Source organism: Podarcis melisellensis, assembly GCF_964234715.1.
Source record: "Podarcis melisellensis genome assembly, chromosome: 4".
NCBI lineage: Eukaryota > Metazoa > Chordata > Lepidosauria > Squamata > Lacertidae > Podarcis > Podarcis melisellensis.
In genome coordinates this window covers 47,247,698-47,274,671 of record NC_138531.1, presented here as the reverse complement: position 1 = coordinate 47,274,671, position 26,974 = coordinate 47,247,698, and the positions used below count along the sequence as shown (strand labels likewise).

General features: G+C 49.5%; 1 long non-coding RNA gene across 2 annotated transcripts in view; it reads right to left on the bottom strand.

The window, feature by feature from the left end:
• Positions 1–247: 247 nt before the first annotated feature.
• LOC309368716 overlaps positions 248–26,974 on the bottom strand; it is a 53,959-nt gene continuing 27,232 nt past the window's right edge. The window contains exons 2-4 of one of the 2 annotated variants that reach the window (XR_014167896.1): positions 25,693–26,002; positions 6,580–6,650; positions 248–654 (exon numbers count right to left, since the gene is read on the bottom strand). This is a non-coding gene — a long non-coding RNA (uncharacterized lncRNA). Of the gene's footprint in view, positions 655–3,251; positions 6,651–25,692; positions 26,003–26,974 lie in introns of those variants that run through there. The other variant, XR_014167897.1, reaches the window with a different exon arrangement.

The window sequence follows — 26,974 nt, the reverse complement described above, 5'->3', positions numbered from 1 at the left end:
ACTGCAGCCTCGGGGGCGTCGCGCACATGCAGAGCACCTCGACCGCGAGCAGAGGCCGGGGTCTCCCCTCCTCGAGCGCGGCCTTCCCCGGAGGCGCGGCGCGCCAATGGGCCTTGACGTGGCTGCCCCCAGAGCTAATCGGCGCTGGATCCTGCCTTCAAGCGGCCCTTTGTGCGTCGGCCCCTCCGAGGGAGAGGGTGGGAGGAGGCCGGAGGCTCTTAGTGCTTCCCCGCCGCCTGCGCTGGGGGAGGGGAAAGCTCGCCCCGGGTCTTGTTTGCCAAAGAGAAATTTCCTGGCGGGATGGAGGGGGGCGGCGGCGGAGATCTCCAGGGGCTATGAATGCCTCCCCCAAATCCCGCAGGACCCGGACCCGGAGCAAAGGCTGACATGCCGTCTCCCACAACCTCCAAATAAAAGTCTAACTTATTTGGAATTTACTTTGACATAAAAGAGCCCATACCTGAAGCACCACGATTTGGAAGTCAGCCCTACTGAAATGACCCCGACTCTTATTTTCAAGTCATCGCGCCGAGAAACTCAGTTTCAGGACAGAATATGGATTTAAGGTGCTGCCGTACACACAGGTTTCATGACAGTGTCGATATATGGTCGTTGGTCCCGCCTGTATCTTTCCCCATTTAATCCGGATTTACCCTGTCCAAGAAAAACACCTAGTGAGGTCACATCCAGCACATGGCTTTCCCCAAAGAGCCCTGGAAACTGTGATTTATCTCTCACACCATTATACTTCCCAGCACCCTTAAACTACAATTCCCAGGAGTCTTTGTGGGAAAACCAGGGTGCTTTAAATAGCCTTTGAATGTATGAGGTGGATGAGACTGGAGTTAAAATAGCAGAAGTGGCTGGTGTGGGTGGCGGCAGCGCCATGCTTATATACCAAGAGGGTGTAGGGCAAGGCAGAAGCAAGGCTGTGGCTGCACAAGAGAAACTGGCAGGGCCAACCTGGTGCGCTCACCTAACCACGGCCTCACTATTGCTCAGCTCTGCTCCATCCCTGTAGACAGCAGCAACACCCATTGAGGAGGATGGCAGGGCATTGCCACACCACACTGACCATTCCTGTGGGAATATAGGAAGCTACCAGACCATTGTTCCATATACTGTCTACACTGGCTGGCAGTGGCTCTCTAGGGCTTCAGTCAGGAGACATTCCTAGCCCTACCTGGAAATGCCAAGGATTGAACCTAGGACCTTCGATTTGCAAAGCAGATGTTCCACCACTCTGCTGCCCCCCCTTCCCCTCTTATTAAGGACCTATTTGCTACATCTGAATGGCCTGTTCACAACATGAAGCCCTCATCTGAAATCACCTTTCCCTCCACAGGGCCCCTGGAGCAAGATGACATTGCTTCACATCAGAAACACTTTTTAAAAAAATCAATTTCTGAGGAAATGAGTGTAGGGATCTAAGCCCACAACAGAGAGTATAAAAGAGAAAAAACTTTGATGCAGATCCACCAACAAATTGCATAGAACACTTAGTCTGAAAACTAATGAAGGTAGCAAATCTAAGGCCTATGGAAGTTAAGGAGACTGGAGGTCTAGTAGTTCACAAAGTAGCAGGTGAGGTTAGGTGATTACACTCTTCCTACAGTCTGTATTAATGCAGCGAGGGAATCCCCTCACTAAATGGTCATCAGTATCAAAAACTCCTGGACACAGAAAAGTAGACATTAGAGAAATGAGTTGTAGCCTAACTTCCATCATAAACTAGTTTCATTTCTACAGATTTGGGGTGGGGGAGAGTCATTCAGCCATGAGATCTTTCAAATGCAGGCTGAAGTGCTACAGACCAGGAACCTCATATGCTCTTTGTAGGAATTCTTCCTTACAACAGCAATGCTGTTGCCATACTTTGAAGAGCAAAAAAGAGGGCACATTTGCCAACTTCTACCATTAATTATAGATCGGTATGATGGCTCTCATTCTGCATACCCATGAAAAAGAGGATGTGTCCTGGAAAAAGAGGACATATGACAACCCTGTAAGGTTCAGGAGGTAAGACTGTGACTGGAAGCATGTGTGCTGCTCCATCCCCAAACTGCTAATTCAGTCTCCACTCAGAACCTAGTCACAGCTCCTTTAGAGAAGGGGTCAGCAAACTTTTTCAGCAGGGGGCCAGTCCACTGTCCCTCAGACCTTGGGGGGGGGCTATATTTTTGGGGGGGAAATGAATGAATTCCAAATGCCCCTCAAATAACCCAGAGATGCATTTTAAATAAAAGCACACATTCTACTCATGTAAAAACACCAGGCAGGCCCCACAAATAACCCAGAGATAAAAGGACACATTCTACTCATGTAAAACACGCTGATTCCCGGGCTGTCCGCGGGCCGGATTGAGAAGGTGATTGGGCCTGATCTGGCACACAGGCCTTAGTTTGCATACCAATGCTTTAGAGTAGTGGTTTTCAACCAGTGTGCTATGGCAATCTGGGGTGCCTTGAATGATGGCCAGGCATGATGTGGGCAACACGGGCCTCTGTTTTTTTCCCCTCCCTCCCTCCTCTGATGCTCTCTTGCATCTCTTGCATAGCTGTTTGTTGCAGCAGCCCTGGCTGCAAATTCTGCAGGCCAGTTGTGCCTCTGGGGCTGGCCAGGGGGTGCTGGTTGCCAGGAGTTGATGCAGCCTCAGAGTAAGCAAGCAAGTGGGTGAGGGAGCCCAGCCAGCCAGTCCACCAGCCCTTGTTGTTGAGAATGGACTGACAAGTCCCAGGCCCCTTTGGGGCAGTGTGAGGCACCTCTCTTTGGGGAGGGGCAGGTCAGAGACCAGAAGACTCCCAAGGAGAGGGGAGAGGAGGCTGAGGGAACGAACACTGCACAAGAGAGGGTGTTTGAAAAAGGGTGAGAGGCTGCCAGCTCTGCAGGCAAGGGGTGACATAACTGGGCTCCACAGGGGTGCCACAGAAAGAGCATATGGTAGTTGGTTAAGGGAGCCATGGACTCAAAAAGGTTGAAAACCTCTACTTTAGAGGATCTCTTAAGTGATGTCCATGAAAATAGCAGCATTTGCTTGAAACCACAGCTGGGTTGAAACACTCCAGGCAGGCTTAACTGGATAGGGCTTAAAACCAGGCATGGCCAAACTTGGCCCTCCAGCTGTTTTGGGACTACAATTCCCACCATCCCTGACTACTGGTCCTGTTAGTTAAGAATGATGGGAGGTGTAGTCCCAAAACAGCTGGAGGGCCAAGCTTGGCTTAAAACAAAAGCAAAACTCAGAAGGAAATTCCAAATAAACACAGTCAGTGTTGCAACCTGAGCAAGAGAGGAAGAGGAAGAAATCAAGTGATTTGGTGAGAAAAGGTTAAATACTGCAAGCAAGTAGAGAGTTAAAGTTTGGAATGTCAGTTGGCTCAATAATTTTATATGCCTTTTCATCAAGTAATTAATTAAAAGGTAATATATTTTCATAATATGAAAATCTCAGGATAAGTACCTCTTTTGAGATACTGAAATAGATACATAAATAAGTTATGGTGATGAAGAGGATAATAATAAAAAGCATTCAGATACTACAAGTGCAAGTGCTTGACGTGTTTGACTTCATACGACGTTAGAAAGTCCCTGATACAGAGCTGGAAGGGCAGGAAGACGGTACACAAGTGGTCTTCCTCCTTCTTTCCCCGCTGTGTGTAGAAGATCATATATTCTGAGCACAGGATATCCTGGGTCCACAGCCTCCTGTGTGTCTTTATTTGTTCTGGGAGCCGGTGCTGCTAGATGACAGTCCCAGCTTCATTTATGCTGCGTCTCCTTAACTAAAGCTTTCAGGGTCTCTTTGCCTGCATTCTCTCAACCCCTCCTCGCATTCCCGACTGGCCTTTTGCTGCGGGCAGGAAGCCTGTTATTTTGTGACCGCTGATTAGGCGGAGAGCAGCCCCGCCCCCACGCCATCCCTGTCCCCCTCTCTGCTCCTAGAGCTACGCTTCGAAGAAGAAGCCCCCTTGCACCAGCCGTTTCTCCCCTCTTGGCTCTTTAAAATAGAGAGGTTGTTGTATTCTCCCACACAGAAGCGTCACGAACAATGCTTACATTCAGCCCATACAGCTCCCTTCTGTGGGACCCTGGCAAGAGAAGAGCCATTCTTTAGAGTGCGCGACAAAGAAACTGCAGCCCAACGGGGCTAAGGGAAGGCTTTGCAGAATCAGAGGCCGAGTTCTTCAAGCCACTGTCTCGGAAATAGGCCTCGCTGTGCAGACAATGGGCTCTGCCGGGGGAAAGAGGGCTCTTGAAATCACTTAAACCGGCCTGTCTGATGGGAATGTGTCTAACAGAGAGAGCGACGCTGACGACCACCGTTACAGCCCTATATGAAGCACATCCCTTTGGAGTGGCTGCGGTGATTGAGCCCTTGAAGCTCCGTGGGCCTTATTCCCAAGGAAGGTCTGGAGTGGCCAGACCTTCAAAATCTGCTTGTCGCCCATGTCATTGTGCAGTTAGTAAATAAGACTGGGGAGAAGTGGCCCCAAGTCACTTGTAGATCGTTAACATCACTTGGTTTAGTGGTTTGTTGATGGCAACGTCAGCCACTTGGGGCTTACCACGGATCACTCAGGCAGGGAGAAAGGAAGAGCAGAAGCGGGTTGAGATGGAGGGATTTTTCACAGCTGTTAAAGGCACATACACAGCCCACTTACTTCGGACTAGTTGAATCTGTTGCTAGAACACCATTCAGGTTAACAGAACTACGAATTTGGACAGATTCATTGGAGGAGAAGGCTATCCATAGCTACTAGCTAACATGGCTGTGCTCCAGCCTCCCTGTCAGGCAGTAATGCTTCTGAGTACCAGTTGCTGGAAACCACAGGAAGAGAGAGTGCTTTTGTGTTCCTGTCCTGTTCCCACAGGCACTAGGAGAACAGGATGCTGAGCTAGATGGGCCATTGGCCTGATCCTGCAGGCTCTCATTATGTTCTTAAATACTGAACACACTCGGTATATGACTGGGTCCTCAACAAATAGCCACCTTCTTTCAGCAGACTTTATTAACTTTTTACTGAATGCTAACTCGCCATTTAAAACTCAAACGGATATAAATGCGAAAAGAAACAGTTGCGCATCAGTCACATGAGGCGGAGGGTGTGCCTGACTGTACGTTCCAAAATCATCAGGAAATTTCTATTTGGGCCAATCTTTTCTAGGTATTTCAGGAAACTTTCCACTGAGCTTTAGGTCTCCTGCACCAAATCAGTTTGCAACCAGCTTTTTTCATTTGGCTAGCTGGTCTGCTGTCCAGTATGGGATGGGTGGGAGAAGAGAGTCTTGCATTTCCTAAGCAGCTGGTTTAGTAAGTAGTTTAAGTATCTTCATCTCAAAATCAAGGAGCCCATCCATGGTCTCAAGTTGGGGAGGTCACTTGGGCCATCTCACTGCTGCATGTTCTTCGACCAAGGGCTCAGGGCCAAGGAACTGAGGGTCCCAGGGCAGGTCAAAGGTCTGGGCCTTTGGCTCTCTCCATTGAGGCAAAGGTCTGAAGACTTAACTCTTGTGCCACTGAATTGCAGCAGCAGTGCATTCCCGGGGGATAGCTTAAGAAATAAATAAATGGAAATGTTCTGCAGGCTAGCAATGAAGCCAAGTTGTCTTTCCTCCACTCCTTGCGGGTATACTTTCTTTTTTAAGGCTCTTCACTGGCTTGTGGACTTCTGGCCAAATTTACAAGCCAACTGACTCTTTCAGCACTGCCTGGCCCCTCCAACAAATGTACTTCAGATGTCACTATAAGGGTGTTGTGTTTATAGTTCCAGCTAAACAGCCTGGGACTACCAACCTTGGTTTCCTGCTCCCCGTCATGAATGATGTATATAGGCAAACCACTGGAGGTGGATTACTTAGTCCTTATCTCCTTTTAACAACCAGAGGGGTTAAAACAGTCATCTCCTTCCCCCACCCTCCGCCCCGCGGAAAGCCTACGAATAAAGTGGAGATTCTCATCTGGGTTTACTGACTATGATTGAGCAACGGCGGGGGGAGGTTGAACGGGAGGGAGGAAGCGCTGCTGTAGGTTAGCGCGAAGCATGTAGCTTAATTGGGTTTAAAACATCTTTTCAATACTAAGTATTCACCTAAGGGTGGGTGTGCATGCGTGTGTGTGCGTGCAGGGCAGTGCAGGATCCACTTTCTGGCCGTCCTGTTTCAGCAAAACAGGGTGTTTAAAAGGTAGCTAATCCGCATGAAGTGGCCTTGAGCATGCGCCCCAAATTGCACGGGCGGGCAGAGCGCACGAAAGATTTCCAGCCAAAGAGGCAGCAGCTGTTAAATTTGTTGGGAGAAAAAGCCTTTCGCCGGGCAGAGGTTGTTCTGTTTTGCTCTCCGCCTAAACAGAACCATGCACCGTTGAAGAAGCAATGCCTTCCTCCCCAGCGAGCGAGCGAGCCAGCTTTGCATCCCTCCCGCCCCTCCCCCCTTCTTAACCGGCTGGATTTGACCTTGGCGGCCTTGGTTGAGGCTGTTGTTTAGCTGAGGCTGCCGCTCAGGGAATATTTCACAGGGTGAGTCTCTCTCCTCCGCCGCCGCTCCTTTCAGCAACTGGTTTGCTCTTTGTATTGCTTTTACCTTTCGCAAGGAAGAACACCTCGCAGGATCTCCTTTCATCCTTGTTGCTGACATACGCTTCCTCTTCTTAGCTGAAAGACCACCAAACCGAATCAACCCTATTTTAGGGATTGATTTAAGAGGAAATTTTGTTTGTTTGTGGACTTGGCTCCGTTTATTTCCCTCCTCCTCCTCCTCCTGATCCCAGGGCCACCTTTTCTGGCAAGGGAACCCCACCGGCCATACGGAAATCGTGGTTTGCATTGGCTTAGACATGCAAGCGTGCTCCACCGAGCCGGGTCGTCGATCGGGCTGCAAGACGGAAGGCGACAGCGCTGTGTGGCAGGAAATCATTTGATAGGCCAGGGCAGGGGAAACAGCAACAGCTACGAGCCAGTTAAAAAACACAACCACGGGAAAAGCCCCGAACAAAACACAGCCTCGCGTTCTAAATCCAAGAGGCACCAGAAAGAGACCTTTATGAAACAATAGATGGGGGGGGGGGGAGGTGTGGTGTGTGTGTGTGCCCATGACGTGAGCCCTCCCTGCAATAACAGCAGATCGATCCCTGCTTTTTCACAAATGCACCCACGGACAGCATGTTCGATGGTTTTTATATACACAGGCGTCCGTAAAGCCGAGAATGTAAATAGTTGCCTACACGCTGAAATTTTAATGTAAAAGCAGAGCGCCGTATGTTTGGCAGCCTTTGGCTGCCGAGCCAAGAAAACAGACCGGGAGCGCGAGCGGATTTGCAGCAAAAGTTGACTCGCTACCAATCGCGATGCAAATCGGGGCTTTCGAGCAAGCAGAGGGGAGGATTTATTTATTTACATGTCCATACAGGCGCATACATCCGTGCGCGCTGGGGCGCCCGACTGCACCGGGAAGACCACGGGGAATGGGTGGATTTACTGCAGCCCAGTGATCTAAGGTGAATGGCTGCGCGCGGAAAGGGGAAAGAGGCTCCGGGGGCTGCGGCCCAGCCTCGCGGGTGGCAGCTGCCGAGCTGCTGCAGAATTCCCCTCTTGCTCGCCTTGCCTGCTTCCTCCGCGTCGCGCCTGCGCGATGGGCTCCCGAGGAACGCCTGCTCAGGAAGCGTGCCCGGAGCCTTACCCGCCGCTGGAGCGGCCTCTCCGGCCTCTTGCTCCAGCAAGGCATAATGCCACATTAATATGAAACGGCTTGCTACACAGAAAGGCGTCGCTAATTAGGAAATTGATGGGAAGGGGGGCAGGGCGACAGGCTTTGTGAGCTGCCTGTCGGAAAAGCAGAACAGACCGGTCCCTTGTCCCGACGCTTCCCCAGCCCTGGAAACTTCTCCAGGCATCTTGGAGTAGCGGCTATCCGGACGTGCGGGAGAGAGACCAGTGGGCCAATGTGGGTAGCCGCGCTCTGCAGTTTGCCAGCCACACCCTCGATGAGTGGAAGGATTTGAAGCTCTGCAGGGAATGTTTTGCTTAGGTGAAATCCAAGGCCTACTTCTTTCTCTCTAGTGGTAAACCAGGAGTGGGAAACCTGTGGTCTTCTTAGAAGTTGCTGGACTACAACTCCTATTGACTACTGACCATGCTGGCTGGGGTGGATGGGCGTTGGAGTCCTTTCCATTAACATCTGGAGGGCCACAGGCCTGGGCCCTGCAGAATCCTGGTAGGGCTTAAGAGATTGAATGCTCCCGGCATTTTAGGGTGAGTGGAGAGTTCCCAGCTCCTGCATGTAAAGGAAAATGGCTAGGTGAGAACCCTGATCTCTGACTCCATTTTTCTATGTGGAGTGGACTCTGCAAGGAAGTATCAATGGTGGCCTGGTGCCCATCGGTAGGGTGGAAGGCAAGGAGGCCATCAGTAGGTGGAGCCAGAGCCAATAACTCCCAAATGCAAAGATGGATGCATGGATGAGGCTGACTATTTCTTGGCTTGCCCCCATCCTCTTTCTGAGATCTACAAGGGTAAAACTGAGACTAAGGAGGAGGAAGCTGACAGCCAGAGTTATCCCCTGGGCTATTTATACACCAGAAGGCTGGCAGGTAGGAACTGGCTGAGAGTAGACTGAGGTTGGTGGGCACTGCCCTCTTCATAACTGGCCAAGTCAGCCTCCACTTAGTAATCTTGTTGCATGATATCTGCTTTGAGCAGGGGTTGGGTCAGATGACCTCCTGTTATTTAATGTGAGGCCCCACCAGACCTCAAGAGATGCAGCTCCGACACAGGTTCAGCACCTCAATGAGAACTGGGCCTAAGCCATTCCTCTTTAATAGGGTTCTGAGACCCTCTGCTCACTTTGATGGAATGTAGACACCTCCTTTGCTGAGTTTGCATGTCATTTCCTAGACCTCTTCAGATTCTTTGAAGCCCTCATTTTCTTGCCTACAATTGACTCCTCCGTACAACCTCTACTTGAAAAACAAATATAGAAAAAGCACTGGCATTTGAGAGATGAATTACTATGCATTCCTCAAACTGTTGGACCAACTGTGCTCACACTTTTGCTGACTTAATTGCACTGATTTCTGCAACTGTGGACTGGCCTAAGCAAAAATATATCACATTTATATGTTTGTAGATCTGTCTAAAATAATGTCTACATTATGAATACATTTTGTTTTAATTATCAAAAGCTCCAGAATGCATTTAGACAGGCAGTTCACTAACTACTTAGGATGCTTGTGGGTTAGAAGGAAACTTTGAAACACTTCAGAACTAAACAAGGCAGCAATATGACCTTTCATAGATCCTTTACTCTGTCTTCATCATTATGGAACAATGGTGCTACCAGTGAGCATCTAAGAACTCCAGTTATGTATACTGGCAGCTGCCAGAATGCCTTTGGCTAAACTCTTGAGAAGGAAAGAACAAGAACAACAAAAGCAACTGGCTTAAAAATGTTTAGAAAATGATGACCTATCAAAAAATCTTCAATGCAATATCCATCTGTATTAAATGTCCAGTTGTCAGTGGTTCACAGTGTGTCTAGTAAGATCACATTTCCACATAGTATATTTAAATTTCTTTTCTGTAAAAGTTACATTTTTATTGATGTATGCAGAAAATCAATAAATGTTATTTTAAAAAATATATATGATCCTGCATCTGTTATAACCTGAAAAAGGTACTCTGCAGCTTTCTGCTTTATTGGCATTAGTGTTTTCCGTTTGCCAAGTTGTTGTTTTATTCTTGCTGAACGTTTGTTTGTGAAACTCAATAGATTCCTACCACATACAAGCCAAGTCCCTAAATGAGTACCAATGAACTTTTGTGGCTGGGCAGACATTTCCATAACTGTAGCAACCATAAGGGGAAATTGTAATCTAATTTGAAACTAATTTGTACTAAATCTAGCATGGGATATGGGCCTCTACTAATGCTGATCTGGTGCCACTGAACTTCAGGGATGCTGGTCTGCTGATGTGTAAATAAGGGCTTGCATCCCATACATCAGGGGTGGAAAGCCCTTTTCTGTTGAAGACCACATTGGCTTGGGGCAAACTGTTGAAGGCCACTTGCTTGAGGTGGGTGAGGCTGCAGCCAGTGATGGGCAGGGCCAAAGTCAGAACCAAAGTGGAAGAGGCACCCCCTTCTCACCTTTTCTACCACCCACCTCTCTCTGTGCTGCCCTCTCTCTTCCTTCCCTTTCCCCTTCCTTGGCACCCTCATGAAATTAGTTGGCACTTGGGCTGCAGGATGTCCTCTTCTGCCGTGGGTGAAAGTGCTACATGTAGGGGGTCCAACTGAAATGGGTAAAATCCATAAACCAGTGTTGTTGAAATTATCAGAGCACAAGGGTTTAACAATGCACTTAATTTGCATTATTTCAAAGGTCTTAAAAACAAGCTGAACTTTCTCTGAACTGTGGCTCTTTCAGTGGAAGTAAGTTCCATTCATCTATTTCTAAATGAATGTGTTTATGATGGGACACCAGATTGTAAAGGAACTACTTACTTCAAAGCAGTTCTGTAGGTTTAAAAATTTAAGAGTAGTCTTGATTATGGATTGCAGACACAGCTCTGCTTCCCCTGCTGCATATAGTGTTCTATTGCAGATGTCCAGAGAGGAGACAGATGCCCAGAAGGATATACATGGACACGACAAAGATGGGAGAGAAGACAGGTTTTGAATACATGAGTAGTAGAATATTGTCATTTGAATGACAAAAGGAAGTACAGGAAATATGAGACTCTGGTAGCTCAAGAAGGCCTTGTGCAATTGAGTACCAAAGGGGGATGTGGCTTCAAATAGTCATGCAGGGTATCAAATGAGATGAAGAGCCAAATTCTTTACCCATAGTATTGTACAAAAATGACAAGGTTACCTGAATTTTAAGCCATACCAGCCAGCCAGCCAACCATAATTACTGCTAGATGTTCCTGTTAGCATCACTGAGAAAAAACAGTAGGCATTATATAGTGCCTCCCCCCCCTAGTGGTATTAATAGTACTTGGTGAGGATGCAGTTTAGATCAGGAAAACAGTGTAGGGGGGGCAAAGAACCTTCATGCAGTGCTGCTCCTCTGGTCAAAACAGAAGCCCCTGTCAGTTAGGTTGTGATTCACTATCAGTTGAAATCTAAGGCCCAAAACTGAAGGGATCTAAAACATCCAATAATCAAGCCAGATTAAGATTGGTTGGCGCCAATTTTTTTTGGGGGGGGGTGCACAAGAAAACATGACTGTTTATAGACTAGAGATACATAAGTCTGGTTAAAGAAACCAACATCTGGTGTCTATGATGCCAGCACTAACGTCCATTTTTCAGCCATTTTATTCATCCTTCTATATCACAGCAATGGCCATGTGAGGTAGGTTAGGCTACCCAAGGCAGGAAGTGTGCAAAAACAGTGATACTGTGTTAAGTGAACATGGTTAGAGTACTTTCTTTTTGTATTTTCTCCTAGTGGTGGTGGCAGCTTGGGAAAGGGCATTCTCTGTGGCAGCCCCTAAATTGTGGAACTCTCTTTCCAGCTTCATCATGCAGCTTTCAGCAAATGCTGAAGATGCAGGTTTGTTTTTTTACCATGGCTTCTGACATTTCATATGTATGTTTTCCAGACCCACCTTCTTTTTGTAAGTTGCTTTAAAAAACCATAAGTTGTTTAAGTTGTTGTAACCTGTCCTGAGAGCTTTGGGTAAAAGACAGGTAATACATTGTAATGATATCTAATTTTTATTGTCATCAAGGTTGGCAAAAAAACCTGTTTTCAGCTGGCTGCATTGTTAAATGGCATGTGCTGAGGTGTTGTAATTTTGTTGTTGTTGTAAAACTTACAACATTATAAGCATGTTAGTGTTTAGGATACCACAATACTTTTTTTGCAGTACCTTATTTCACACATTCAGTTTGGGGGAAGGGGTCCCTATTTTTGGGACTGTACCACCTTAATCCAGCCATGCCTACAAAGGTCAGGGAATGAAACCCTGGAACGCTGTTGCCAGTGAGTGTAGAACAATTCATTATAAGGAAGTTTCCTACAAATACCATTTTATTTATTTATACAGTCAAGTCAGTCAGTCTGCTGTCCTTCATCTGAAGATCTCAGGGTGGTTCACAGCATAAAGATACAAGATAAAAACACAAAATACATAACAAAAACAAGAACAAAGCAAACCAGTAACTCCCCCATCCCACAAACACATTAAAAAAATATAGGATCTTAATCAGCAAAAGGCCTGGTTGAAGAAGGATGTTTATGCCTGGTGCCTAAAGGTGTACAGTGGTACCTCGGGTTAAGAACTTAATTCCTTCTGGAGGTCCGTTCTTAATTTGAAACTGTTCTTAACCTGATCTGTTCTTAACCTGTTCTTAACACTTTAGCTAATGGGGCCTCCCGCTGCCACGGCACCGCTGCCGCATGATTTCTGTTCTCATCCTGAAGCAAAGTTCTTAACCCGAAGTACTATTTCTGGGTTAGATGAGTCTGTAACCTGAAGCGTCTGTAACCTGAAGCGTCTGTAACCTGAGGTACCACTGTATAATGAAGGAAGAAAAAGGCCCATTCCAGTGCTGCCACTCTCCGAACCTCTCATGGAGGAGACACACAAAGAAGGGCCTCAGATGATCATTGCAGGCCGGGTCTGGGTTGGTTCATATGGGGAGACTGTGGTCCTTGAGGTTTTGTGATCCTGAACTATTGTAAGGTTTTATGGGTCAGAACCAGCACTTTTAATTGGGCCCAGAAGCAAATTGGCAGCCAGTGCAGTCAGGTTAGAATTGGTGTAATATGTTTAAACTGTCTTGCCCTTGTGAGCAATTTGGTTAGCTGGCAAATTCTGCACCAGCTGAAGTTTCTGAACCATATAACACATTGAAGTAATCTAATCTAGAGGTTACCAGAGCATAGACAATAGTAGCTGGGCTGTCACTGGCCAGATAGGGGCATAGGTGGGCCACCAGCCTAAGCTGATAGAAGGCACAGTCAGAATAATTATACTACACAGCTTTTGTAGATTGTATCTTTCAGACTATAGGAGAGAGATACAGGTTTGTGGTAGGGGTTGATCCTTTACACCTGGGTCAAAACATTCTACCTACACCCATCAAAGCTCTCCAGCCAGCTGAAACACCTCACCATCCAGCACCTCTTTCAGCGCTCTTTTTCTATCTCACATGCCCTTTCTCAGTTTTCTCTCCCTGGTCTCTTCACCATCTATTCCTGCAGCTCCCTATCACTAAATCCCTTCCCACGTGCCTTTTCATGCTCTGCAACATCCTCCCACCTAATCATCCCAGACAATTAGCCCTGCCATCTTTCCTTTCTGATTCCAGGCCACAACCATGTCATATCCCGGCAGTAAATGCTGGCAATTTGCAAGCTCCGCGAGGCCACTCTGCTCTTCTTCACTTGACACAGTCCTTGACACTTGGGATGCATAGAGGGAAATGAGAGAGGATGATGGAAGAAGCATTTGCCCAGGCCATGCAGAAGCAGCCTTGGTGAATCAGCTCAGTCTTTTTTATTGACTCGTATCAGTTTTGAACAAATTATGTTTTGAGGGAATTTCACAGGATACTATAAAATTGGGTGCAGCAATCTCCCACCAAATCTACTTATTTAATAAAGCATATTTATTTTCTGTCTCTCACTGAAGTCCTGACGCGTATTTTCCCCACTGATGACAATGCAGCCTCACCAGGAAGAAATAGCAAGAATTAAAACTGACCCATAGGCAGCTAATTTCACAGTCGTGGGTTCAAGTCTCACATTGGGCAAAAGATTCCTGATTGCAGGGGGTTAGACTTGATGATCCCCGTGGTCCCTTCCTACTCCACAATGCTATGATCTCATGTGTCAAATGCGATCCAATATGATCCAATAAATGTGCTTAGGATAAGGAAGCAGTCCAACAGATGGTACATTCCAGTGCAGGCAAGTTGCTTGACAATCAAGGCTTCTAAAACCAGTGGACTCCAGTGGTCTCTCAGAGAAGCTAACAATCTCACCCACAACTAAGAAAGAACTCCAACAGCCACAATTCTAAACATATGGAAGGCAACAAGATTCACAAGAACAAGAGGTTCAAGCCCTATCTGTGTGATTTACTTTGCAGGTACAACATATGCTAGGATTTGTTTCCTTGTTTATTTGAGCAAGTATTTTTACAATGCCCTTCATTAAAAAATCCGAGGGAGGTTTGCAGTACATAATAATAAAATGGCACATTAAAAGCCAACACCTATAGTAAAAGCAGTAACAACTACAGAAGACGGACAAATCTCAATAGTACTGGAATCAATGACCAGCAAAGGTCTGAGTGAACAAGTAGGTTTTCAGAAGCAGGACTGGGACTGGCCCTGTCATAAATAGCAGCCTGGGTGTGGAGTGCCTTCAATGTCCAACCCCCCCCCCCGCAGCCATGGTCAGCTTTACAAGGCCACCCAGAGGGTTTATGGGGCCCGGTACTGGTGTGATGTTGGGATCCCTGCTGATGCCCCCTGCAAGGACCCATGCATGTGTGCACAAATGTGGGAGTCTACATACAAGAATTACTGCATGCACAAGCTGCAAATTCTCACCTGCAGATCTTCCTTGCCCTGGGATCAAGCAGAATGACAGATGTGCTTCATTATTTTTTTATTACATGGGATTAAGGGAATAGGGATTAGGTTATACTTCTCCTGCCTGAGTACCTCCTCCAAATTCCAACCTCCTTGTGGCAGATATTTTTTCTGGGGCTCAGTCTCACATGTCTTCTGGTTCTGGGCTGCTGTTTGCCTTCTCCACTACTCAGGAAGGATTATTCCCTTAAGGCCTGGCCTCACAACACTCCTACAGCTTTCCTGTGGCAACTGCCGCAGAAAATTACTTTCTGGTAGCACCTTGCCTTGAAATATTAGGTGCATTGACTTACCATTGATGGCCAATGTTATGCACAGGACCCGAAGCAGGGGGCCCCTAGCTTTCTGCATGCATGGGGCAATTGCCCCATCCTCTGAGCAGTCCTGTGGCTTTGTAGTGCTACCAAGTTGTATGGCTTGTGCAGAATTGCAAAACATATCAGTGTAGCAGGTCTACTTCCAGACTTTTCCTCAACAATGTTTGTGAGAGGGCCCAGACTCAACTTCCTATTTGCTGTTCTGCTTTCAATGCACTCTTGCACCAGTTCTAGAAGCCAGGGCTGACCCAAGGCATTTTGCCCATGCCCTGATGTCAATGTCACCCACCCCACAGATCTAGGTTCTCACCCAGTCCCCTCCCTGCCCCCACACTGCTGCCACCCTGTCAACACAACTGTATCTTCACCTGTGACTGCCCCATGACACAGCGGCAGTGGTGATGATGCAGTGGATGTCGGGTCAAGGGCAATGATGCCTTGTCAGTGCAGGAAGCAGGGCTGGCAGCGATGCAGCAGCAGGGGTTGGATCCCCTGCCTGAAATGGCTTCACCTGACCTCATGCATGAGCTGCCCCTGCTAGGATCCCAATGAAGTCTCTGCCATGTGGTAGGGTGGCTCTCAGATATTGAATCTCATGGTTTTTTAGGGCAACATTCTTCATTTTCTTCAGCAAACACACAAAGTATGGGCTGCTATAAGTTCCCTGCCAGCTCTAAACATTCCCTCCTCAGCTACAAGAAGCAGGCCCTCTTTGGGAGTAGTATAACAAGCCTTAAAGCAACAATAGATCATATACTACAGCCTCCAATGCTGTACTTTCTTCTTCAGTCTTCTTCCTTTTTGTTTTTCAACTTTGAACATTACCATTGCCCCAAAATAAAGAACTGTAGCAACCATGTGGCCAAGCCAGCCTTGTTTTACTGTTAATTTTGTTTGTATTGTAGCCATTCCCATCTTTTGGTAAGCTTTATTTGTTTTAGAGTATCTGTTTTGATATCTGTAAAAATAATGAAGAAAAGCTATAAACAAAAAAGGTATCCAGCTGACCTCTTACAGCTTACGTCTTGATTTTATTGTCACTTATATAGTGCTTATAGCATTTATAGTATTTGAAGTGCTAAGTGCTTGGTAACCTTGCCTCAAAGTAAAGTTGTGTTCCACGTCTTTTTGCCTAGCACAAATAACATCAAAGTGGAAATTGAAAAAGAAAAACACATTAAAGCTAACTGAAGGAAGATCATTTTTGTAGTCGGCAGCCAAACAACTTTGAGAAAAAGGCCACTTGCATTTTGCCACCCTGGCTCCAAAAGCTCAAAGGAGTTGGCCCCTGCTTTATTTCAGGGGAGAGAAGGTTCCACAAGCTAGTTGCCCTAATAGAAAGGGTGTTTTGGGGAGCCATTGCTCCTCTCAGGAAACACCCACTTAACATGAGGCCCATTAAAAGCCTTGAGCAGCACTGAGCTGAACTGAAGCACTTAGCATGAGAGTATAAACATTTTGTTTGTTTGAAAATGCTACAGTCCTCTTGCAGAACTGCCTGTGTAGGATCAGGAGATTTCCTTTGATTTCAGTGGAACTTCATTCTGGATTAGCAGTCTCTGCTGGATTTGCCTTCGCTGGAGCAACATGCAGGGATTGGGGCCTAATTGATTCTCTCTTCGTTCAAACATGGAACATAACTTAACCAAAAGGAAACACGGGCCAATTGTTTCCCGGCTCAGGCCAAGAGCCCTTTCGACAAAAATCAAAAGCTCTAACGAGGAAACACGCAGGTAGTTCTATGCTTTATTCCGAAGAGGACCATCTCTTGGTTCCCCCGCCTTCCATATTGGCCGCCCCTGTCTCCCCCTGCAGTTCCTGCGCCCTTTCTGGTTGCCTGCCTCTCTCTCTGTCTCGTGAAACTGACTAAGCTTGGCGCTGCCAGGCTTTGCATGTTCGTCAGTTTCACTTGGTGGCCACCAGCACAGGCGGTGCGGCAGGGAAACACAAAGCGGGGAAGGGAGGAGGGAGAGAGAGAGATAGAAAGAGAGAGAGAGAGGCAGGGAGCGAGCGAGCGAGAGGAAACAACAGCGGGGGGGGGGAGGAGGAGGAGGAGGAAGAAGAAGAAGGGGAGGAGGGAGGAAGTAGGAAGGAAGGAAAGGGGGGGTCATCTGGCATCGCTGAGCAAAGGGGAAGGGCTGGCTGCGAGCCGGGAGGTTTATCACCTCGCCCTTGATTGCGCTGGAGAGGAGGCTGAGAAAAGTTGAGCCTTCCTGCCCGCCCTTCTCCTTCCCCCTAAGCCTCGAGACGCGAGCGAAGGCAGCCTCCTCCAGCTAGCCGCATGTCGGCGGCAACTCTCCGCCACGAAACGACTGGCTGATCCCCCCTCTGCTGAGAATAGCGTTTAACCGTTCATGCATCATGTGTGTCAAATAAATGCCTGATTGAGGCCCTCAGCGGAGGAATTAGCCTGCCTTGCGCTGCAAATGCACAAGAGGAAGGAAAGTGCTGAGGCATCCTTGCCTCGCCGTTTAGCCACGTTCGCGCCAGGCTTTCTGATTGCTCCGGTGCTGTCGCGGATTTTCTTTTTCTCACTCCCGCAGACGCATTTTTTCTCTCCCTCCACCTCTCCCGCAGAGGAGGGTGGGGGAGGAGAGAGAGAGAGAAAGGGAGGGAGGGAGGCAGCTGGGTCACAGGAGCGCCAAACGAGGCTGAGAGACAAGCTCCGACGGAGCGCTCAGTTTAATTAAACCAAACAGCATTCCCGAACACTGCTCTCGGAGTCGGAACATTCAGCGCTCAACCAGCCCCCGGGTTTTTGTTTGTTTGTTTTACCTCCTCATCCTAACCGTTTGGATGAAAGGTCCCGTTGATCTGGATGAGAGCGGTTTCCGACTGCATCTGTTTCGGGTTTGGATGCAATCCTTGGCCAAATGCCCCTGGCTGGACCCTATAGGTTTCAGACTCATGACGCAGGCAATCCCTCGCGTTTTAGGTTACGTCTGGTTCAGGTCACGGAGAAGTCGCCGCGACGCAAAGCAGCTTTAATTCTGGACAGGGTTGTGGGTCTCTAGCCGATGGGCAGACACCAAGAAAAAGGAAGAAAGAGGTGGGCGTGGACACTTCCTTCCCCTACCTCGATCTGAGCTGTTCCCGAGGGGAACCCGAGGACCAGGACTCGCTGGGGCTCCTCCTTGGCTTTCTAGGGCTAGGCCACCGCTATCTAATGCAACAGACTTCAGGCCTCCATCTCTGATGCCCCAATAAAGGTCAATGAGGGTGGAGCCACTGAGTTGAAAGAGGCGTTTGTGTAGCCCCCAGCCCCAACAACAGGGACACAGGAAACGGCCTTATACCGAGTGAGACCATTGGCCCGCCTAGATTGTGTACAGTGTACACACCGTGTACCTTTACAGTCGAAGCATATCCTTTCCCTCAAATGATACGGGGCACTGAAGTGTTTTAAAGGTTGCTGGGAATCGTAAAGGGGTACATGGCAGTGCCCAGAATTCATTGAGGGAAAGGATGTATTTGGGGTGTGCTGCAAAGGAACAGAGTTTACGCATCCTCAGGATTGTCATCCACCCTCATTGACAGAGCCGCCGCGCCACCCACCCACCCGGATTTCAGGCAGGTGATTGAACCTGAAACCTCCTGCATGCACACGAGATGCTCCACCATTGAATTAGGGGCGGCGCTTCTCCTAACATAATAACAATAGCAGTGATTATGATGATACCGGTTCACAGACCTTTGAGATGCCGAACACTGAAATTAATGCAAGCGGATGGCGCCCAAAGCCAGAGCTCCTCACCTAGCGAGGTAATTAAGCAAAAAACCTTCCGGCAATGACTGCGCTGTTATCCTCTTTCATCTCTTACGCGAACCTACACATTTTGAGTGGGAGTAATTTATGTCAGCGGGGCATATTTCCAAGCAATGTGCTTAGAATTGGGGTTTGGGGTCTTTATACAGATTGATTCCCCCTACACACACACGCTTAGCATCCTTTCCATGTCCCTGTCCTCTGTGGTAAAGGGATGGATTTTCATTTTGCTTCCCTTCCTATAGTGTTTAGTAGGAGTTGGCACTTGGCTCGTCTCTGAATGGATTAACAGGAGACACAAGGAAGCTCAGTCTGGTGTAGACCTCCTTCAATCACACGTCTTTGAGATTTGATGGACAAGTGAAAGGCTCAGGAGTAGAAGGAAGCGGTGGAAATTGGAAGGAAGCAGAGTTTGGCCAAGCATTAGGAGAACCTATCAACCAATGCTGTCTGCCTGCCTGCCCCAGGAGATGGTGGTTTCTTTCCTTTGCTGAAGAGGCTGGAAAGGACAATGCAATCGCAAGATTTCTGTATTGAGCAGTGTGTGTGGAAATGGCTGATCTCCAAGGTCCCTTAGGGAAGGGCTGCAGCTTAGTGGCTGAGCTTCTGCTTTGCATGCAGAAGGTCTCAGGTCCAGTCCCTGGCATCTCCAAGCAGAGCAAGAAAAGACTCCTTGCCTGAAACCCTGGAGACCCACTACAGTCACGAAGTTGACAATACTAAGCTAGATGGACCAATGGTCAGAGCAGGGCAGATGCCTATGAAAGGGCCCTTTCAGAATCTCTCCTCCTGTGCTGCCTTTGGCACCCAGGGTTTACCTGGCGCTCGGGTTCCTGAGCTTCCTTCCCCATCTTTTCTTTCTTTCAGTGCCAGAGTACAGTCAGGGAATTTGAGACGAATGAGACGGTGCTCCCAGGTCAGAGCGGTGGCGGTGGTAGGCTCCCACTTCTCTGCTTCAGAGACTTAAGTGCCTTCATGGGCCGAGGCCCTCTCCTCTGTTTTGGTTCGTTACCTGTAAGCAGCAGGTGAGCCCCCTCCCTTACGGCTACTCCGGCTTCGAGGAGCAGCTCATGGCCAGAGCACCGAAGGCCTTTCCTTCCCTGGGAGAATTTCCAGTGACAAAATTCACCCGGCTGCAAAATACATCTATTTGATTGTACAAGCATTTTAAGAGGAGAGAGGAGAAAATAAGATAGCGCCAAACTATTTCAAAGTGAACTTAGAAGACAAGATGGAGACGTTTGGGGTGCGTGTGCTGGACCAGAAAGAGAGAGCCAGGGGAGGAGAGGAGGAGGCAGGAAATTGCTTCGGGCTCCTATTTGTGTGTCAAGTTTCAGTCCTCGCTGACATTTCTGGCTGAACGCCACAGTCCTGCAAATGGAAAATCAGGTGGTGCTGAGGGAGGCAAGGAAGGCGAAGTGGAGCGGGGGGGGTGCGTCTGTGTGTGTGTGGGGGGGTGCGCGCGTTCCGCTGGCAAATGGGGCAGACCACCGCCTCTCCCCTCCCCTCCCGCGCGCGTCCCTCGGGCAGAGCGGCCGTGGCGATCGTCACTGTGCAGTGGAGGGGATGAATCAAGCAGGCATCTGAGCGGAGCGCGGGCACCTTCCGCAATCCATTCAGGCACTGAAGCGCGTGAAAGGCTGCTGATCGCTGCCATTGTTACACGCGGCCGATGTGGGAACCGGAGCCTCAGCTCTGGCAAGAGATAAATAGCCTCTGACAGCGCCTCCTCGCCAGGGGATCGCCTCCAATTGCACGCGGCGGATGCTCCCAGGTCGGTGTTGCTCTCTTTAATGCACTCAGCAGTCGCTCGTTCCCTTGGCCCCGTCCCTGCCCGCTTACATTTCCCTCCCCCCCTCCCCTCCCCTCCCTCCCTCCCTTTCTCCTCCTCCTCCCGCACCTCCCCCCGCCCTTCAGTGTTTGGAGTCCGGGATCGCCCTGCTGCTGCATTCGCTTCACCACAGCGAGGTTTTCGGAGCCGCCGCGATTGATGTTGGCCACCTCCGCGTTCAAAGCCTTACTAGTCATGGAGCCCCCGAAAACCCCAAACAGCTCCAATCCACAAACCCCAGTAAGCCGAAAGCCTACTTATTCACAGGAAGGCCCCGTCCGCAAATCCGTTCAGCTAATCCATCAGGTTTGGTGTATATATCAAACACAAGTCCCTTATAAGTCGACGTCTTTCCTAACAATCCTGAACTACGACCCCTGAAGCCAGTCACTTCACACACCTCACTTCGTCTTAATGGTGCTGTGGATCGGAGCTGTTCATTTCCTCTCTCGGAATCCTTTTCCTGGATAGCGTAGCCTCGGGGAGCGGGGTAAGGAAAGACCCGAACAGCGCAACCCATTGTTTACATGGAAGTAACTCCCATAGAGTTGAATGGGTCTCACTCGCTGGGCAGTGTGCATAGAGCTGAAGGCTCCTGGTGCCCTTTAAAAATGACCCTGGCAGGCGAGGGTTATAACGATTAGGAGTGACCGCAGCCCTCGGTTGGCTCCCTGCTGGAATTAGTGCTGTCCGAGATCGCAGATCCCTATGGATTGGCAACGGAAATCGATCGTCTTCCTGACGGTGCGAGGGGAGGGTGAGCAGGGCTTGTAGAAAGTATAAGAGGTTTCCCAGAGGCATCCTGGACACACAAACTTCTTCTTTTTTGCCTGAGCGGACATCTCGATCCGCCTCCCAGTTGAGCTGGAGCCCAACAAGTCCGCCCACCTTTACAATGAATGGAAGGGGCCCCCGCGATTTTAGACTAAGTAGAGTCCTTTGGAAGGCAGGAGGCGAGCAGAAATCCAGCCGACCTCTAGGCTGAAATAGGTGGGGCTTCCTCCTTCCAAGCAAGCGCGTTCGGGCTGACGAACGCCTTAAACCGGCTCGGTTATGGAAAGAGACGGGCCTTCCCATCAGCGTCCTGTCCAGCCATCTTGGCTATATATAGCAGCTTCCTTCCAAAGCTAGGAGACTGAATGCAACTTTATCGGAGTATCGTGCCGGCCTCATGTGGAGTGCGCTTTGGGAGTGCGCGCAGAATGCACACACCCGCTCCATATTTTGCCTTCCCATGGGTGCAGCCTTGCAGCCTTTCCTGAGACTTGGGCATTGGCTCACACTGATATTTCTCTAGGTAGTTTGGCCCACAGGAAGCTCCCTCTGCATGCAGCAGCCCTTGGACCTTAAAGTGGCAAAAGACCCGCAGTCTTACTTGCGAGGTAAGCCTCTTTGAACTCTGTAAGGCTTACTCTCGAGTACTGGAATTGCAGTGCGCAATGAAACCGACTTCCCAGGGTGTTTAGTGATCGAACAGGCAGCCCCCTTGAGCCGGAAGTGAAATGTCCCATTTAAACTGGAGCAAAAGCCACTAAATAGGCTCGAACTGGGAGTAAGGCACAGTAGAAGCTCTTCTCTCTCTCTCTCTCTCTCTCTCTCTCTCTCTCTCTCTCTCTCTCTCTCGGTGTGGGTGTGCTCATCCATACTGTCTTTTAGTGTAGATAGCAAGCTTCCTGTACCTCCATTAATTCTCCGTTGTCCATATCATGCTCCCCTCCAGACCACTGCCTCCCCACACTTTCCCCTCCCTCAATCCGGATTTTCTCGTACCAAGAATGCTTCGAAAAGAAGGCTATGAGAAAATCCGGACTGAGGGACGGGAAAGTGTGGGAAGGCAGTCTGCTGGAGGGGAACATGATACGGACTACGGGAAATTAATGGAGATACGTTAAAGGGCATTGTGGATGAGCCCTAGGCTTGCATCTGAGTAAACGTCCATAGGGTTAAGGCGGTTGATTGGTAAGAGTTCCAAGTACTGTAACTCATTACGTGTCAGCGGCTCTGTAAGCCCAGGAGAAGGACTCGCCTTTAGGGCAAGAACTCCGGCTGAACTCGTTTGCGGATGGCACTCCGGCGCCGTCCTGGTCTCGCTTTCTTCCTGGCTGCAGTGCGCTCGCAGGCAGCCGTTTCATGTCTGGCCACAGACGAGTCAAGCGGGAGGCTCCCGGAGAAAATCCTATCCTCAGGCTTTTCCTGTTGAGGAAACTTGGAGGGGCGCAAGAGAGGCGAGTCTTGCAGCGGACCTGAAGCAGAGCGGTGGGAAGAAGGCTCGGAAGAAAACCGGTTCCCCTTCCCAGCCTGTAGTCCCCGGACTCCTCGGCAGGGGAAGAGGAGGGAGGAGGGATGTAATGACAGGCAGGCCGCCAGCCTCTCCTCCCCCTCCTGCGCATAATCAGGCTGCTAAATGTCACCGTCAGGACTGGCGGTGGGTGCTGGGGCTCGTGCTCGAGGGACCGCCGTCTCTGACCTGGAATGAGTTCCTTTTTATTATCGCCACCCTTTCCAAATAATAATAATAATCCTCACAAGACACGCTAGTTTCAGAAGAAATTTATTTCAAGAGAACGAAGCCATATCTTAATACAGGGTTACTTCGAAGTACATACAATACGTGAAGCTCCTTGTCCAGAGCATTTGTTAGTTTAGACTTAACCTTGCCTACTCCCCGGTGACCCCCCAGACGCTGCTACAGCTCCCATCATCTCTGACCATTGGTTATGCTGGCTACGGCTGAAGCCCAAAAGCAACTGGAGGGTCAACGGTCCACCATCCTTCCTCTCCTTCGGGAGTTAAAGGCTCTGGAGGACCTCAAGCAGAGAGGGATCTTTCCACGGCCCGGAACCAGAATTCCAGTTAAATGGCAATGTCAGGGATCCAACACGCAAAGAATCTGTAAGACGCCTTGAGTCCCATCCAGGAAAGAAGAGGGGTATCAGCAAGTGTTTTACCGCTTATTATGCCGTTTCCCTTTAGGAAGTCTCCCTGGGTGCAATGGGACTTGGTATTCCTGCTAACTAAGCTTGGGAGATCCTAATACAGTATTCAGAAATGAGGGGTCTGGCTGCTCTGCGCTAAGACAAAAACACTCTGCGCTTGCTCAGAAGCATGGTTTCAAATACAGTATCCTAGGGTTGAGTCCTGGCACCGGAAGCACGTTGTGGGACTTTGACGTTGCCAGACCAGGCTCCCTGTGTGGCCCCTGTGCAAGCCCCACCCCCACCCCCACCCCACCCCTCCTTTCCTCAATATGCTTTGGTGTGTGGCGTCAGTGAGCAGGCTGAGCTACCGGTCTTTATTTTTTAAGCAGGCTAGTAAAAATGTTTCTCTTGTTTCAATGTGATCTAATGCTGTCTGGTGGTCTCTTCCACGATTGTTTCCCGTGCAGTCCCGGGAAGAGCACAGCCTTCTCGCTCTTGACTGCAACCCAGTCCTACCGATGTCTTCTGTCTCCCGGTGTTGGGGGGGGGGGTTGGCTGTGGGGAGAGCTTGGCCCGGGAATGGGCGAGCTGCCCTTGGAAAGGAGACGGAGACTCGCAGCCAGAAATAAAAAGGGAAGGGAGGAAGGGAGAGCGCCCGCGCCTTGCTTGTTCCCAGTGAGTCATCCTTTGCAGCGGAGCCGCGTTTGCAGGTGCAGCCAAGCTGGGCGCTACCTGCTCAGAGGAGGCAGGAGGCTTTGGCGGGGTGCGGGGAAGCTGTCTCCAGCCAGACCTCCAGCTTCTTCCGCTTGCCGCGGAGGAGTTTTTTTAGGCCAGGCCCCCACCTTCCACCCCTGAACTCGAGAAAGCGTTTTTTGGCAAGGCGTCAACCTCGACACTACGTGCTTCGGGCGCTCTGCGCCCCAGAGAATCCAGGCAGCGTTTTGCCAAGCGCTGCTTTCCAGGCGCGGCTGCTGCGCCTTTAGGGGGATCGGTTCCCCACCCCCACCTTCCCTTCACTGGTGTGTCTCAGCCTCGTCTCGTAAACTGCTAATGATTTATTACCTAGGCTAAGTGCTTAATTTGTGAATATGAAACAGATTAAAAGGAGATCGGCATATTTTAGCAGGCAGACCACGGCTAGGCCAGCAGCTGTTTCGAATTTGGAGGTATTTCCAGCCTCCTGGAGAACGCAAGCCAACCCCCAGCAGGAAGGGGGGCGGCGGCTGTCGCTCCTTCCTGGGATAGGAAAGGCCACCTTCGCCTTCCCCCGCTTGGCTGGCTCCATCAGGACATCCCTAAGTTCCCTAAGCACACACCGAGTTCCTTCCGTTGTAGGGCTGACGACCCCATCTCATCATGTGTGCTTACTTGGAAATAAGTCTACTGGAATTCATTGGATATAGTCTACCAAAGGATAGCTGCTTACCCCTTCAGTTGATGCTCTGTCTCGGGCTCCCCGCCGCCCACAAGAGGCCTATTTTAAGCAGGTTTGTTCCTGCTTCCGTTTTATAGGTTTAACTGAGAGCTACTTTCAGGTAAGCGTATACTTAGAACTGCAGCGTAACGGAGTTTTTTAGGTCCAATGTCAAGATCACGGCAAATTCTGAATAGGAGTCACCTACAGCCCACTGATCCTACTAGCCGTCGAATGATTCAAGATTGGTTAGGGTGTTTTCTGTCCATTCATGCTTCTACGCGAGGAATTATAACCCCAGATTAGAATCGTGAGCAGAAATGTGGTTAACTCGGATTAGACAACAACCAGTACAAGGTGGTTCCATCTTTGGGGTTTGGCTCCAGGTTTTGATAACAAGAATCAGGCGTAGCAGAGCTGGAAGTCAATGAATGAGATTTCCGTGACACTTGATGATCCGGGGTTTGTTCCAGGGAAGTACAGTAGAGAGAACCATTTAAAATGCAAAGTCAAGCCCACCATTAGAGAAGTTTCAACAAGCTGTTAGAAGAAGCTGGCGGCGCAAAAGAACTAGCTGACACCTAAACAGTTAATAAAAGCAGGGTTACCCGCCGCCGCCGCCACCGCCCCCACCTTCCCCTTCCAGGATTAACTCCAAATCAAGCCAGTGCAACCGCGGGCTGGTGGTCCCAGCAAAAGGCACGTGATGCTAAGAGCAACGTAAACATCCAGTGGAGAACAAAGACGAATCATTACAGTCACTTCTGCCGGCAAAACTTAAGCAGCGAGAGAGGAGGAAAGTTCTTGCCAAAAATAGCCAGGAGATAATCAAAATAAATACCTTTGATGTAGCCGTGCTCCGGCTGGCCGCCACTTTGTGCGGAGTTCCCTGCCGCTCCCTCCCCAAACAAGGAGCCCGCACAATTAAGCGCCTTCCTTTGAAAGGAGGCCGGGCGGAGAGGAGAGCTCGGCTTTTGTCGCTTCCAGGCGGCGTCGCACATCAAAGGGGTGGCGGCTCGGTCCTTGAAGGTTCCTCCGGCTGCGCAGACTTAGTGGAGCAGAGCCAGCGTGCGAACTGCCTCTCCCGCCCCGCTTGGGTACTTTTGTTAAGGGGCAATCTCGACCACATGGAAGCCTCTGGGAATCGGGGGCTGGGAAAGGAGGGAGGGAGAGGCAGACAGAGAAAATTAAATGGTATAGGGCTAGGAAAGCATGTCGAGATAGGCCTCAGAGATGGAGTATGGGCTGTGGGGGAAAGGGCCGTCTCCAGCCCTCAGCGCTTTTGGTTGTCCTACGCTATGCAAGCTGATTTCGGAGGGGGCCACGGAACTCAGAGGCACTTCCGAGTCATCACGTTGTGACAAGGACCAGTAGCAGGGCTAGCAAAGACCTCTGGCTCAGGTGTCTGCCAACCTAGCAGCGAGTCCGGTTTCACTTGGCTTCAGGCATTGCCTTACAAGTTTTAAGGATTTCGCTGCAAGCCATGGCTTCAATCCACAAAGAGCGTGCTAAAACCTAAAGCCAGTCAATATGTTTAGGACTGCCGCCTTCTCTTATAGGAGAACGGAACTGAGGCAAGCAGGGTTTGCCAAACAGAATTCCAGGACTAGGACTCTTAAGACCACCGCTCTTCGTAAATACGACCTATTGAAACGAGTTAACTTCCCTGTAAGAATGGCTGGGATCCTGCTATCAGGACCCTTTGCGGCAGAGGCGGGGAACCTGTGGGTCTCCAGAGATGATGCTAAACTACAACTCCCATCAGCCCCAACAAGCATGTCCAGCGGCCAAAGAGGATGGGAGTTGTAGCCCAACAGCAGCTGGAGGACCAAAGGTTCCCCACCATTGCTCCACAGAAGCAGACGATGCAAAGGTGGCCCAACATCTCGTTGTTTAAAACGAGCCCTCGGGAGCTAGTTTGCGAGCAGAGCGCTCGGTTGATGGGCGCCTTGACGTCTTGTCCAAGGAAACTCAGAAACGCGGGGGTGGGGATTCTGCCTGCAGTCTGTAATCTGGGTTGTTGTTATCTGGGTGATGAAGATTTGTTTGCCTCCCTCCTTTTTGCGTTGGAGAACGAGAGCAGGATTCCGCCCGGAGCCTGAATAACCTTCAGGAATTCCTCT